This window comes from Fundulus heteroclitus, unplaced genomic scaffold, assembly GCF_011125445.2.
Source record: "Fundulus heteroclitus isolate FHET01 unplaced genomic scaffold, MU-UCD_Fhet_4.1 scaffold_62, whole genome shotgun sequence".
In the NCBI taxonomy this organism is placed as follows: domain Eukaryota; kingdom Metazoa; phylum Chordata; class Actinopteri; order Cyprinodontiformes; family Fundulidae; genus Fundulus; species Fundulus heteroclitus.
The window spans coordinates 898,100-912,631 of NW_023397055.1; the positions used below are offsets into that span (position 1 = coordinate 898,100).

General features: G+C 44.7%; 1 long non-coding RNA gene across 1 annotated transcript; it reads left to right on the forward strand.

The window, feature by feature from the left end:
* The first annotated feature begins 13,270 nt into the window (after positions 1-13,270).
* LOC118561351 lies at positions 13,271-14,150 on the forward strand. Its single transcript, XR_004929979.1, has 3 exons — positions 13,271-13,360; positions 13,825-13,860; positions 14,004-14,150. It is a non-coding gene; the product is annotated as an uncharacterized LOC118561351 (long non-coding RNA).
* Positions 14,151-14,532: the final 382 nt, after the last annotated feature.

Consider the following 14,532-nt stretch of genomic DNA (forward strand, 5'->3'; position numbering starts at 1 on the left):
GGAAAACTCATTCACACCATCCCTTCCTTGTGCCCCACTCACCACACACAGAAAAAAAAAAATAAAAAAGACGCTGTACACACATTCCCACATAACACTCACATCCAACACTGACCAAAGGGTCAGTGTTGGATGTGAGTGTTACAGAGTGTTGACCCCAAATCGACTATACGACTGCTTGTGCCCGACCCCCGGCCCCGGCCCCAGACCAGACGTCCCCCGGACCGGGCCCCCCCAAGAGGGCGGGCCAACACGACCCGCACGAGCCACCCGGCCAGAGCCCCCCCCTCCCCCTAAATACCTAATAAACCCCCTCCCTCCCCCCACCTTACCCTTGCCATCCCTGCCCCCCGCCCCTCCTGGGGGGAGCGGAGGCATCAGCCCCAGACCTGGTAGGCCGCTGACCGCACACCGCAGCCCCCCAGCAAGACCCCGGACACAGTGGCCCGCACCTCCTCCAGGCCCCAGACTCCTTGCCGCCATCGGAGAACGGGGGTGTGCAGAAGACCCCGATCCTCCCTACGCCTGCTCAAATGTTGTGTTGTTGCATGTTGTTCTCAAGTGCGTTTAAAAACTGGGAGCGCCGAAGGGGATGCACGGCATAGCCCACCCCCCTTCCGGAAGGTAGCTGTTGCCAGCGCACCCCCTCCGGGCGACTGCCCAGAACCCTCAATGTCTAAGTGGGAGAGGAGGTGAAGGGAGCCGTCCGAGGTGAGGCCCACACAACATAAGCCCCCCCCCAGACGTCTTCCCCCCACCCCCCCCCTACCATGGCCTATATGAGTGTGTGATGTGAAAAATGTTTGAAGTGAAAGTGTCTAAGATGCATGATAAAATTGGGGAGAGGGGCGTCACCAGAAAGTGGCAACCTCCAGTAACGTGGCAACCTCCTCAGGACCTACATGTGTGGCGGCGTGATGGAGCAGGCAGAGGGAGGAGTCCGGGGATGGGGAGCAAATGACTGGGAAGCCAACCCAGGGAGCCAGCTCCCCTACTGACTCCAATAGGCACCCCCGCTCCCCGAAAGCCCCACCCAGAGAAGGGGGCCTCGCCAGCGGCACCACCGTAGCCCGGGGGCCAGGGAGAGGCCGCAGGGCCCGCCAGCCAACCACCCACCAGGAACAACACCTCAACCCCCCCCCCAGCTCACCCACCAAGCCTACTTAAACTAAATAAATTAATAAATTAATAATAATAATAATAATAATAATAATAATAATAATAATAAGAGGGGGGGACCCTGGCCAGCCAGCCCGCACGAGCCACCCCAAACCCCACCCCCCAGGTGAAACCCGCACCGGAAGACGACATGGACCAGGACCGGGACAGGGGGCCGGACACAAGCCCACCATAACGCCTCTGGTGCCCCCCAGCGCACCAGAGGCCCCGTGCAGGGGCGGACACCCGGGCGCGCGCCGGCCCACACCAAAAGCGGCACACACCCCGGAACCGGAACCCCCGAGGCCCCGCCGGGGCCCCCGCCCGAGGGCGGCGCGCCCCAGGGACCCCAGACCCACCCCGGCCCCACCCAGCGGCAGCACAGCTACCAGGTCAGTAACCCACGTCCGTCAACACGCAGCTACCAAAGAGCGCCGCAAGCGGCTGCTGTAGGCCACCCGTAGGCCTCCCAAACTTCTCCCAGATGGGGGCAACAGACCCCGGAGCCGGATCCACCAGGCGCCCTACTCCAAGTGCCCCCAGGGCCCCAGGAACCCCTCCATCCAGCCACTGCGCCCTGCAGGAAGCAACCCACCGCCCCCTATTCCACTAAGTGATGGTGTTGATCAGAGGAGCCCAAAGAGACCAATCAGATGTGGAAGCAGATGCTGTCTCTAGATTAATATGATCCAACAAAAGATCTCTATACTGATTGATACTAAGATTTTGTTTACTTTTCCAATTCACGAGGATAGTTTTCTTTGCGATACATAAAGCAGTAAAAACCATGTAAACTATTTCTTTTTTCAGAGGACTTTCCTCAAAATTACCAAGCAGGCAAACTGATGAGGAAGGTGTAATTTTACAGCTCAAGCACTTTGATAAGTCCTTACATATCTGTGTCCAGAACCTCTGGACTGGTGTGCATAACATGAAAATAATTATCAGGATGATTGCCTATGCAGTGTGGGCAGATATTAGATTGTGCCAGACCCATCGTGAATAATCTTTGTCCTGTGTAGTGTACTCTGTGGAAGATTTTGTATTGTATTAGTTGTAAGTTGGTGTTTCTAGTCAATTTGAAAGTTCTTAGACATGTCTGAGCCCAGAAATTTTGTTCAAAGGTGCCTGATAAATCCTTTTCCCACTTCATTATAGGAAGAGATATCGAATCATCTATTTTAGTCAGTGTCCTGTATGATTTAGACAGTAGTTTGGGGGGGGGGGGGTTAAATCTAAGAACTCTAATATATTAGTTGGGACTTGTAAACCACCATTAATATGCTTATATTTATTTTTAATTATAGATTTAAGTTGTTCATATTCCAAGAATTTATTTTTACTAATGCCATATTGCATATTTAGTTTAGCAAAATTGATGAACTCGGTTCCGTCAAGTAGATGTTCCAGATATTTAATACCTTTATTCTTCCAGTATGTAAAGTTTATCATTTTATTATTTTGTAGGATATCAGGGTTATTCCAGATAGGTGTACGACTGCATGGGATTAGGGATGACTTTGTCATTTTGAGGAACTCCCACCATGCTGTCAGAGTAGAACTAATGTTGATATTTTTGAAGCATGTATGCCGTTTTATATTTGAGCTAATAAACGGCAGATCTGAAATCGTGATATTATTGCACATTTCCTGTTCTATATCTAACCAAGGCTCATCTAAAAGACTATTTTTTATCCATTTAGAGATGTATTGTAGCCTATTTGCTAAGTAATAGTTATGGAAGTTAGGCAGATCTAATCCTCCCCTGTCTTTAGTCTTCTGTATTGTCTTTAAGCTAATACGTGGGGGTTTATCTTTCCAAAGAAATTTAGAAATGGCAGAGTCTAGAGATTTAAACCAGTCAGATGATGGTTTATTGGGGACCATTGAAAATAAATAATTAATTCTAGGTAGGACCATCATTTTTATTGAAGCTACCCTACCCATAAGTGTGATTGGAAGCGATTTCAATCTTTCAAGGTCCTCTTCTATCCTGTTTAAAAGTGGGGCATGGTTAAGTTTAAGTAAATCTGTTAATTTATTCGACACAGTAATACCTAAATATTTAATATTTCCTGATTGCATTTGTAAATCTAGGGAGTTTTCGAGAGAGCAATTAATTGACAGTACCGTAGATTTAGACCAGTTTAACGAGTAATCTGATACTTTAGAGAAAGATTCTAGTATTCTAATTACTTGTAAAAGAGAATTATTTGAATGCTGGAGATAAAGTAATACATCATCCGCGTACAGACTAATCTTGTGCTCTATTTTCATGCATTTTATACCTTTTACAGCTTTTGTTTGTCTGATTGTTGCTGCTAGAGGTTCTATAAAGATGGCAAAAAGTGATGGAGAAAGAGGGCATCCTTGCCTGGTGCCCCTCTGTAGACAAAAACTGGAAGATATTTGATTATTTGTCCTGACACAGGCTGTTGGAGAATTGTATAGAATTTTTAACCAGTTTATGAATAAATCGCCAAAACCGAATTTATGAAGAGTAGCGAATAAAAATTTCCAATTTACTCTATCAAATGCTTTTTCTGCGTCTAAAGACAATATATTGGTTTTAATGTTTTTACTGTAGGAATAATTAATTAAATTAAGTAATCGGCGTGTATTTGTGGATGACTGCCTTCCTCTGATGAAACCAGTTTGATCTGGATGTATTATGAGAGGAGTTACTTTGTCTAATCTTTTTGCAAAAGCTTTACAGATTATCTTAATATCCACATTAATTAAGGATATGGGACGATAACTAGTGGGCAACACAGGATCTTTGTCTGGCTTGAGCAGAAGGCTGATGGTGGCAGAGTTCATATTAGCTGGAAATCTACCTTTTTCCTGTATTTCCTGCAACATTCTGTGAAACGTTGGGGCTAGAATATTCCAGAACTCTTTATAAAACTCAGTGGGGAATCCATCTGGACCTGGAGCCTTTTTATTAGGCATGCTTTTAAGAGCTTCCTGGGTTTCAGCTGTTGTCAGCGGGGAGTCCAGTGTCATTCTTTGGTTATCTGATAATTTAGGAAGTGTGATTTTATCCAGAAATTGCTTAATATCCTTCTCTGATGGATTTATCTGTGGTGTGTATAAAGATTTGTAGAAATCGCGGAAGGTATTATTTATACACTCTGGTTCACTTACTGTATTACCAGTTGAATCTGTAACTGCAAATATAGTAGTTTTCTCCTTATTTATTTTAAGCTGATTAGCTAGAAAGCTTCCTGACTTATTGCCATGTTCAAAATTTTCTATTCGGAGTCTTTGTATTAGAAATCTATTTTGCTTTTCAATATAGTGGTTTAGTTCTAATTTTACTTCACGGATTTTACCTAACTTCCCTTCTTCTTGAGATAATTCTAGTAACTTAAGTTTTTCTTCTAATTCCTGAATCTTTTTGTTTTCTTTTTTCTTTTTATGAGATGAGAAAGAAATTATTTTACCTCTCATCACTGCTTTCCCTGCTTCCCATAATATTGATGCCGATGTACCTGGTTGATCATTGTATTCCAAGTATGAAGCCCACTGTTCTTTGATGAATTTTATAAATTCTTCATCTTTAAGCAGAGATGTATTAAATCTCCAGCTTTTGTTTTGTGGGGTTATTTTTTTATTAATTAAGGTGAGAGTAACAGGATCGTGATCACTGATAGCAATAGGATGAATTACCGTCTCTGAAACAACCGACAGCAGTGAGCTACTTATTAGAAAGTAGTCCAGACGAGAGTACGAATGGTGAACATTTGAGAAAAAAGTGTATTCTTTACTAATAGGATGAAGAGAACGCCATGCATCGCAAAGACCAAAATCACTCATGTATTGTTTGACTACACTTACTGACTGCCAACTACGCTGAGCCCCTGTTTTATTCAACCTGTCTATATCGTTATTTAAACCAAAGTTGAAGTCACCTCCTATAATTAGTGAACAATCCCCGTGTTTTGAAAGTGCAAGGAAGAATTGGTGGAAAAAAGAGGGGTCATCAACATTTGGACCATATATACTGACAATACATAGCTTCTGGTTATGGATAGCTATTTTAATTATTATGAATCTACCTTCAGGATCTATAGTTTTATCTAATATTTTAAAACTAACGTTTTTGTGGATTAAGATTGCTACACCTCTCTGTCTAGAGTTATAGCAGGCCGCAAACACATTAGGGAACTCAGGTGAATTAAGCTCATTTGCATTTGTAGCTGATTTGTGGGTTTCTTGCAATAATACAACATCTGCCTTTAATCTAGTAAGCTGGTTAATGATCTTCATTTTTTTCTCTCTGGTGCCAGCACCATGCACATTCCATGTCACAAACTTTACATTCGCCATAGATGTGAGTGAGAAGTTAGAAGGTGCATGCCCTTGAGAAAATAGTCATACATAGACCCAGGTAGCATCATATGATGTCCTTGTGATTGACTGATGATCAGGAAAGAAGCAGACAAATAAGATAGAAATACACAAAAAAATAAAAAAGTGCAAAGAGTAAGAGAGTGTGTAAAGGGATAAACCATAGCCCGTGCCTTCTGTACCCAACCGTGAACACCAACCATACCAACGTGCTCTTGAGCTGTGTGTGTATTTAATTTATCACTGTGTACCGATCTTTGCGTCTTATTTATTTATTTATTTTATTTATTTATTTTAAGTCATTGAAACATGCTTTAAGTCCACCTGTGGTGTAACTAATAAAGCCAAGGGGTGATCTTCTGATCCCTGAACAACTGTCCATTAATATAAAGTCTGTCAACCGATATGGTGGCTTTAACGCCGTCCATCATGTATTTCTTCCTGATTGGGAACAGCACTCGCCTGCGATCTAGGATTTCCTTAGGAAACTGATCATTAACACTAAAGTCTGTCCCTCTCAGTTCCCTGCCGCAACTTCTAACAAATTCTTTTTGTTTATAATGCTCAAATTTAGCTATGATCGGGCGAGGACGGGTTTTGTCGGGTTTCTTACCTCCGAGCCGGTGGACTCGATGAAAAGTGATGTTTTTTACCTGATCCGCCGGGATTTTTAGCTTCTGCTGGAGAAAGTTCCGGACCGTTTCTTCGGCTATCTCTCCCTGCTGCTCCTGGATGCCTGCAAAGATGAGATTATCTCTCATACTTCGCGACTGTATGTCCAGAATGGATTCCTTCATTTTCTTATTTTCGCAGGAAAGCTGGATAATGCCTTCGGTCAGCTCCGTAACCTTCCCCCTCAGTGCGTCATTCTCGGCGGCCATAGCTGTTAGCTGGGCTTGGCTAAACTCCACCAATTCTCTCAGAGACTGAAACTCCTTATGTAGAATCTCTACCAAGGCGAGACGCGCGTCAAGGCTGGTAAGCTTCTTGTCGATGGATTCTAAGATGTCACTGAAGTTCCTGTCGGGAGACAAAGTGGATGAAGAAGACGCACTGGTGGAATTAGAACGAGTGCGCTTAAGTGACGGTGTACTAGCAGCCGTAGGCTTCTGGGTCTTCCCCATCACGATGCTATCAAAACACTCGTCCAGGTAGCACTCCAGGCTCGTCACGGTCTCTTCGTCCAGTTTGTTCCCTCGTAGAAAATAAGACAGTTGTAAATGTTTGGGCTTTAACTTTGTATTATTTTCAGTTATTGGTTCGTTCTTACCTTAGCTTGTTTGATTTGAATTACATGAACGCCTCCATTTTACTTACGCACAGCTCTCGCGAGATCTCAGCCGCTCATCTCCCTCTCAGCCGCCTGGGTCTGGTTCTGCAGATCCTGGTTCTGCTCTTTTTTGTCTAACTGCAGAGCTGATGCCGAATATTAGGGAGAGCCGAAAGCGAGGAGGTTAGAGACAGGGCAAACCCAGACTGCAACGGGACCGGTGGGTGTGATTACTTTCCATCTACAAGGGCTGGACAATGAAACTGAAACACCTCTCATTTTAGTGTGGGAGATTTCATGGCTAAATTGGACCAGCCTGGTGGCCAATCTTCATTAGTTGCACATTGAACCAATAAGAGCAGAGTGTAAAGGTCCAATTAGCAGGGTAAGAGCACAGTTTTGCTCAAAATATTGCAATGCACACAACAAGATGGGTGACATACCAGAGTTTAAAAGAGGACAAATTGTTGGTGTATGTCTTGCTGGCGCATCTGTGACCAAGACAGCAAGTCTTTGTGATGTATCAAGAGCAACGGTATCCAGGGTAATGTCAGCATACCACCAAGAAGGAAGAACCACATCCAACAGGATTAACTGTGGATGCAAGAGGAAGCTGTCTGAAAGGGATGTTCGGGTGCTAACTCGGATTGTATCCAAAAAACATAAAACCACGGCTCCCTAAATCACGGCGGAATTAAATGTGCACCTCAACTCTCCTGTTTCCACCAAAACTGTCTGTCAGGAGCTCCACAGGGTCAATATACACGGCCGGGCTGCTATAGCCAAACCTTTGGTCACTCGTGCCAATGCCAAACATCGGTTTCAATGGTGCAAGGAGCGCAAATCTTGGGCTGTGGACAATTTGAAACATGTATTGTTCTCTGATGAGTCCACCTTTACTGTTTTCCCCACATCTGGGAGAGTTACGGTGTGGAGAAGCCCCAAAGAAGCGTACCACCCAGACTGTTGCATGCCCAGAGTAAAGCATGGGGGTGGATCAGTGATTGTTTGGGCTGCCATATCATGGCATTCTCTTGGCCCCATACTTGTGCTAGATGGGCGCGTCAATGAAAGTGAAGTTGAACATCTCCCATGGCCTGCACCGTCACCAGATCTAAATATTATTGAGCCAGGAAATATTTTCCTCCACCAGCATCACGTCGTGACCTGGCCACTATCCTACAAGAAGAATGGCTTAAAATCACTCTGACCACTGAGCAGGACTTGTATATGTCATTCCCAAGACGAATTGACGCTGTATTGGCCGCAAAAGGAGGCCCTACACCATACTAATAAATTATTATGGTCTAAAACCAGGTGTTTCAGTTTCATTGTCCAACCCCTGTATGTGATCTGTGCTCTGTTTCTCACTAAAAGTGCTATAACTTCATCACCACCATCTCCTTATTCAGTAATTTTAGAATTCCATCCACACTGTGCGACTGCGTGGGATAAGTGATGACTCCGTCATCTCCTACCATGCTTTCAGAGAAGAGCTAAATACTAATAATATTAGTATTATTGTTATCACTGTTTGCTATTTTTATTGATCCACTAACAGCAACAATTAGACAAACTAATAATATTAAAAGTATTTAGATTACTAAATACTATTTATTGCACAGAAAGCACCTTACTACCTCATTATCTGCTGTCTGTGACTCATGAAGGACAACTAGGTCACACAACTTTCACTCAATCCTTTATTTTTTATTTCTATTGAACGCTATGATAAAAACACTGTAACACCTCTTCATAGACTGTTTGTAGTCTATTTGCCTTCATTATGTGTGATGTTTGCCCTGCAATAGACTGGCGACCTGTTCAGGGTGTACCCCGCCTCTTGCCCATTGATAGCTGGAGATAGGCACCAGCATCCCTCGTGACCACATGAGGGATCAGGATGGATGGATGGATGTGTGATGTGAACCAGAGTGGCCAAAGAGAAATTTTGCCATGGTGACATGCTGTGACAATAAAAACTCTTTGAATCTTTGAATCTATTCAGTTACATTGACCAGGTCACAGTACTACCAAAAAAAGAACATGGTCGCAATTTGCGAAATCTTATGTAAACATTAAGAGAAAGTATCAACGTTTTTACCTAGAACTCAGAATCAGAATCAAGTTTAATGCCGTACCAAAGACCAGTCAGACCTGACTACAGGTTTGACCCGGTACACATGAAAAATAGGGTGAATGCTCATAGTGCATGGAAGCTGGAGGCAGACAGCCACCGGATTCACCACCTTAGCAATGGAGAACTGTCCGATAAACCGAGGTACCAGCTTCCGACTTTCTACCCTAGGTGGCAGGTCCTTGGTGGAGAGCCAAACCTTTTGACCTAGTGCTATTCAGGTGCCGGGATCCTCCAATGCTTTGTGGCCATGGTTTGGCTCTCCGAAATTCTAGAGATGGTCCTCTTAGCCTCACAGCCTCGCTGGCACCTCAGAGCAGACATTAAGGCTGAAGGAACCTTAGTCTCTTTATTGAATGGTGAACACCAGTGGCTGAAAACCAAACAGAACATAAAATGGAGTGAGACCGGTGGTGCTAGATGGAGTTGAGTTCAAAGCATGTTCAACTCAAGTCAGCTGACTGGACCTTTTTGTTGGATCGGCCTTACACAATATGCGCATTTTTGTCTCCACCTCCTGGTTGGCCCTCTCTGCTCATCCGTCTGGGGGTTGTTACCACCTGGTGACCATGCTGCGGTCACCCTAGATTCTTTTAATGAATAATGTGGTGTTTCTACTGTAGACTTCTGTAGAAGTAAAAAGACTCATCAAACCACAATTACAATTACCATATTTAATCTAAAGGCAGCGAAAGGCTTCAGTCCAGTACTGTTCTTTTAGTACTGTTCTTTTACATCATTTCCGTACTTCAGAGAGAGAGAGAGAGAGAGAGAGAGAGAGAGAGAGAGAGAGAGAGAGAGAGAGAGAGAGAGAGAGAGAGAGAGAGAGAGAGAGAGAGAGAGAGAGAGAGAGAGAGAGAGAGAGAGAGAGAGAGAGAGAGAGAGAGAGAGAGAGAGAGAGAGAGAGAGAGAGAGAGACTCTTGGGGAGCTACCAGATCGATCTCCCACAGGCCTTTTAAAGGATCAGTTGAGTTAGCCCATTCAGGGGCGTGTACAGCATGATAACAGTGTTCCGCTAATCACATCAGTGGAAAGGATTATAATGTATATGTGTCCCTGCTGACATGTTTATCCGGTAGATCATTCCGTCAAATCTACGTATGTCACCCTCTGGGGTCACAAAATCTCTTACAGGTTGGACTCCCTAAGACAGGCTAACAGAGATCCCCAGCATGGCACAGAATTCTCTCCAGTACTGCGTCACGAACTGAGAGAATCTGTCAATGATTATGAGAATAGCTGTATTACCTTCAGACCTTGGTAAGCTGGTGATGAAATCCATGGCAATGTTGGACCATGGTCGGGAAGGGACAGGTAGGGGTCATAACAAGCCGGATGGTGGTCTTCTAGAAGTTTTAGCCTGATTGCACTGAGGAAAAGCTGCCACAAACTCCCAGCAGACAGAGAAGACCACCAAAACTGCGCTTGAACAGTTTGGACAGTCCTTCTCTTATTCAAAGATGACAAAACAGGCGGGACCTGTGGAAGAACTCTAGCACCCTCTTTCTCATAGGATCAGGGATGAACAGGCAGTCTACAGGACAGGCTTCTAGAGGCTGATGTTTTTTTATTTTTTTTTATTTCGTGAAGTCCCCTGTAATCGATACATGGTCTGAGGGAGTCATCCTTGTTCCCCACAAAAAGAACCCCCCACAACTCAGGGGCCAACAGGGAGTATAACCTACCCCTAGGGGGCATTTCCCCAGGCAGCAAATCAATGCCATAATCGTATGGGCGATGAGGAGGCAATGCAGTGGCCTTGCACTTGTTGAAATCCTCCTTGAGGTCATGATAATCCTCCAGAACCTTAGATAGGTCTGGGTAAACCTCCTCCACCTCGTTTTCTGACACCTGTCTAGGCTGTGCAGAACACAAACCTGAACAGGAAGTAGCCCAACCAAGTACCCCCACCTTTTGCCAGTCAATCTGGGGGTTGTGTTTGCAACCGAGTGTAACCAAGAGCAATCGGAACCTGAGGTGACTCAATTATCAGAAAAGATAATTTTTCAATATAGTTACTCCCCACCAATAGTTCAACAGGTTCCGAAATAAGGTGTCATTGATTTATTTTGTGACCATCTAAGGCAATAACTTTGCGAGAGGCTGGCAAAGGGCACAGCCTGATACCCAGTTGACATGATACCCATGTCCACATGTTGGACTCAGGCCCATAGAGAGCTACTCGGACTCGTCTATTCAGAAGCCAATTGTAAACAGTAGAAGAAGAAAAAGGTTGAAGTGTCAAGGCTCACTGTTAAATATGAGGCTCACTAGAACGAAACGACGACCGACGCACGATCAAGCTGAAACTTGGCCGGATCCAAAAAAATCTTGCACAACTGAAGAACCGGCCCAAAAAGGGCTAAAACGTGCACAGTGTACACCCGGCTTAAGTGGTAAGAATCTCCCGCAAACCTGTCTCAAGTTAGGAGATAGAATTCTCTATGCGAGCATACCACTGTTTGTCTGACGATAGGTCCATGTTTTGCCAGATTATTCTATTAGGCTCAGAACAGGTTAACCAGTATTCGACTCAGACAAACAGTTAAGTTTACAAAACAGTTTATTGAAAACTAAAACGGTGTGGGCAGTGGCGGAGTTGCCGTCTATGGCAGGAACCTTTGCGGACAGAGACAACAGGTTAGTGACCATGCTTCTCCGAGGGTGATTGATCATAAGCGTGACGGTCACAAGCCTGGTCTTAATGTTCAGTTCGGGTCCTGTGACAGGAGTAAATTTCAGCCGGCTGGCGGGCAACGCGGCAAGGCGGTCACCACTCTGAGAGTCCCAGACGCTGGAGTATTGGTGGTCGGAGGACAGACAGATGGTCAGAGCCGTGAAGACGAACATAGGCGGGTTGATCAGGAGGACGAAACCAAAGCCGAGGTCGGGGAGGAGGTTCGGTGTCAGAGCCAGAAGGTCAGAAGTTTTCATTACGCAAAATGTGATAGCAATTCTAAACAATAACGGACCTTCTTGAGTTATTGAATAAGGAAACGGTGGAGTGATATAGTTCCAGCACTTTTATTGAGAAACAGAGCAGAGACAACATAGATGGAAAGTAATAGCACCCTACGGTCCCACAGTCGTGTGTGTCTGCCCTGTTTCTGCCGCTCTTCCTCCCCGGCTCCCTCTAAATACAGCGGTACCATGACAAACAACAGAGACAGTTATGTCCCAGACATTCATTATCTTCATAGTAACACCTGTCATGATTTCAGCACTGTTGTCTGGTCTAATTTCTCTTATCACACACCTGCTTAGCTCCGCCTATTCCTCATCACCACAGATCTGTTCTACCTGCTCCCACTAGTATAAAACCAGCTTTTAGACCAGACAGCAGTGCCAGTTTATTTCGTCCTTGTGACTGATTTATACCAGCATTATCTACTCTGACTACCTGTTCCTGACCTGTTCTGCTCTTTTTCTGACCTGTTCCTACCTGATCGTTTGCCTGACGCCCACTTGACCTGATTACCTGTCTGATCTCTGTCTGACCATGTACCGAACCCTGAACTGTGACCTGACTGCGATCTGGATTATCGCTTGGCACTTCACTGGCTCTCTGACCTCCTGGTTCCGACCCCTGACTACGTTTCATGACTTCGGTTTTTGCTTAACCCACTGGATTTTCCTGCCTTCTGTTTGTCTACATGGTTCTGACATTCTGCCTGTCCACCGATCATCGCTTCCTCCGCATCACTTCTCCAGACTGTCGGAGCTTCTCAACCTGCCGCGTCTCGTTGGCAGCCCGCCAGCTGGAATCTCCTCCCGTCACCGGACCAGCACCGGACATAAGACCAGGTTAGTGACCCGCATGTTTGTGTCTAATCACATCCAGACAGGTCACTAACCTGTTGTCTCCACCCGCAGAGGTTCCAGCTGAAAACACAGATGCCGCCCGCTCACTCCTATTCCTAATAAAATGTTTGTTGGTCATGAATACTGGGTCCTTCTGTTCTGTGCTTGACAACACCAGAGCATTGGCCTTGGCAATCAGCAGAGCCGAGGAGCTGAAGTGCGCGCCGTGTGTGTGTCCTTGTGTCTCCAGTCTGAGTTGGCCCGTCAGGCCATAGTGACTACAGAATAATATTCCCATAACAAGAACACAAACTGATATGCTTATACCAATGGGATCAGTGGTCAAGGTAGATATATTACTCTGTAAAATCAACCGATCAAAGACCCGCAGTTGTTTCAACGTATGTTTAAACAAGTAAAAAGGAGGCAGGAGCATCTATGTGCTTCTCTTTGTGCGTCAAATTTACTTTTGTAGCTTTAAAAAGATAAACATTTATATGTTAGAAAGAAGGAGTAATCAACAACAGGTTGATGTTTTCAGGAAGAAGGCGGGCTTTATTCTGAGGCCCCACCAGAAAACCAACAGAGGTTAGACCGTGAAGTGGCACCATGATGGAAACATCTCTACAATATCTGCTCTGTAAGTACAAAACCTGTTATTGTTCAGGCAAAGTAAATTTACTGTCTGCTGTGTTCTAACCTGAGTCAAAGAGTTGGACCAAAACTTCAGACTGAATTCAGATGAAAGAGCTTCTACACATCAAGCAGGAAGAAAAGTGACTTTACTGCCTCTTTGTAGCTCTTAGTAACACAGCGCTGGCTTTCATGGACACACCTCAGATAAACTGAAAACACTGAACATGACTGTGATGTGAAATTACAGGATAATGATGGAGAAGATGATGAAAAAGAGAAAAAACTGTTTAAACTAATTTGGATGCAGGTGCCAAGTCTGAACAAAGTCACTATTTTAAATAAATACAGATGTAATGAATATCAATGTGATGTAATAAATGTTTCTGCAGAATAAAATGTCTGGGATTGTAAAGTTCTCATGAACTTTTAAATCTTCAACTGTAACCAATAAGTTTAATCTCTCTTCAGTTCCTTGTTTGCTGCTTTGCTGCAGAACAAATGAAGGTTGGTTCACTTTTGTCAGCATTAAAACTCAATTATTTCATTATTTTAGTAAATATTTAGAGATGAAAATGCAAGCAGAAGGATTATATGTTAGAACCATAAAATTACTTTTGATAATAAAAATCAATGTAATTTACATTCAGTCCTCCCAGCTGCTCTGACTGTGAGTCCCAGCAGATCTCAGTTCTTTGAAGGAGACTCTGTGTCTCTGAGCTGTGAGGAGGACAACAGCTCTGCTGGATGGACTGTGAGGAGAAACAATACCAGAGGAACCAGGAGTGAGTGTGATGGATGGGGAGAAGCTTCTGGTTCTAGCTGTACCATGGGATACCTGACCTCAGCAGACAGTGGAGTGTATTGGTGTGAGTGGAGAGAGGGAGCAGCCAGCAGCAGCAGCATCCAGCTCACTGTCACTGGTAAGATCAGACTGTGGAGTTAGTGTTGATGAAGCTGTGTGGAAATGGATGAAATGCTGTAGTTTGTCTCTGTGTTGAGGTGGATCAGTGATCCTGCAGAGTCCTGTCCTCCCTGTGATGGAGGGAGATGACGTCACTCTGAGCTGTCACACAAAGACCGCTCCCTCCAACCTCCCAGCTGCTTTCTATAAAGATGGCTCCTTCATCAGGAATGAGCCTGCAGGTCACATGACCCTTCATCACGTGACCAGCTCTG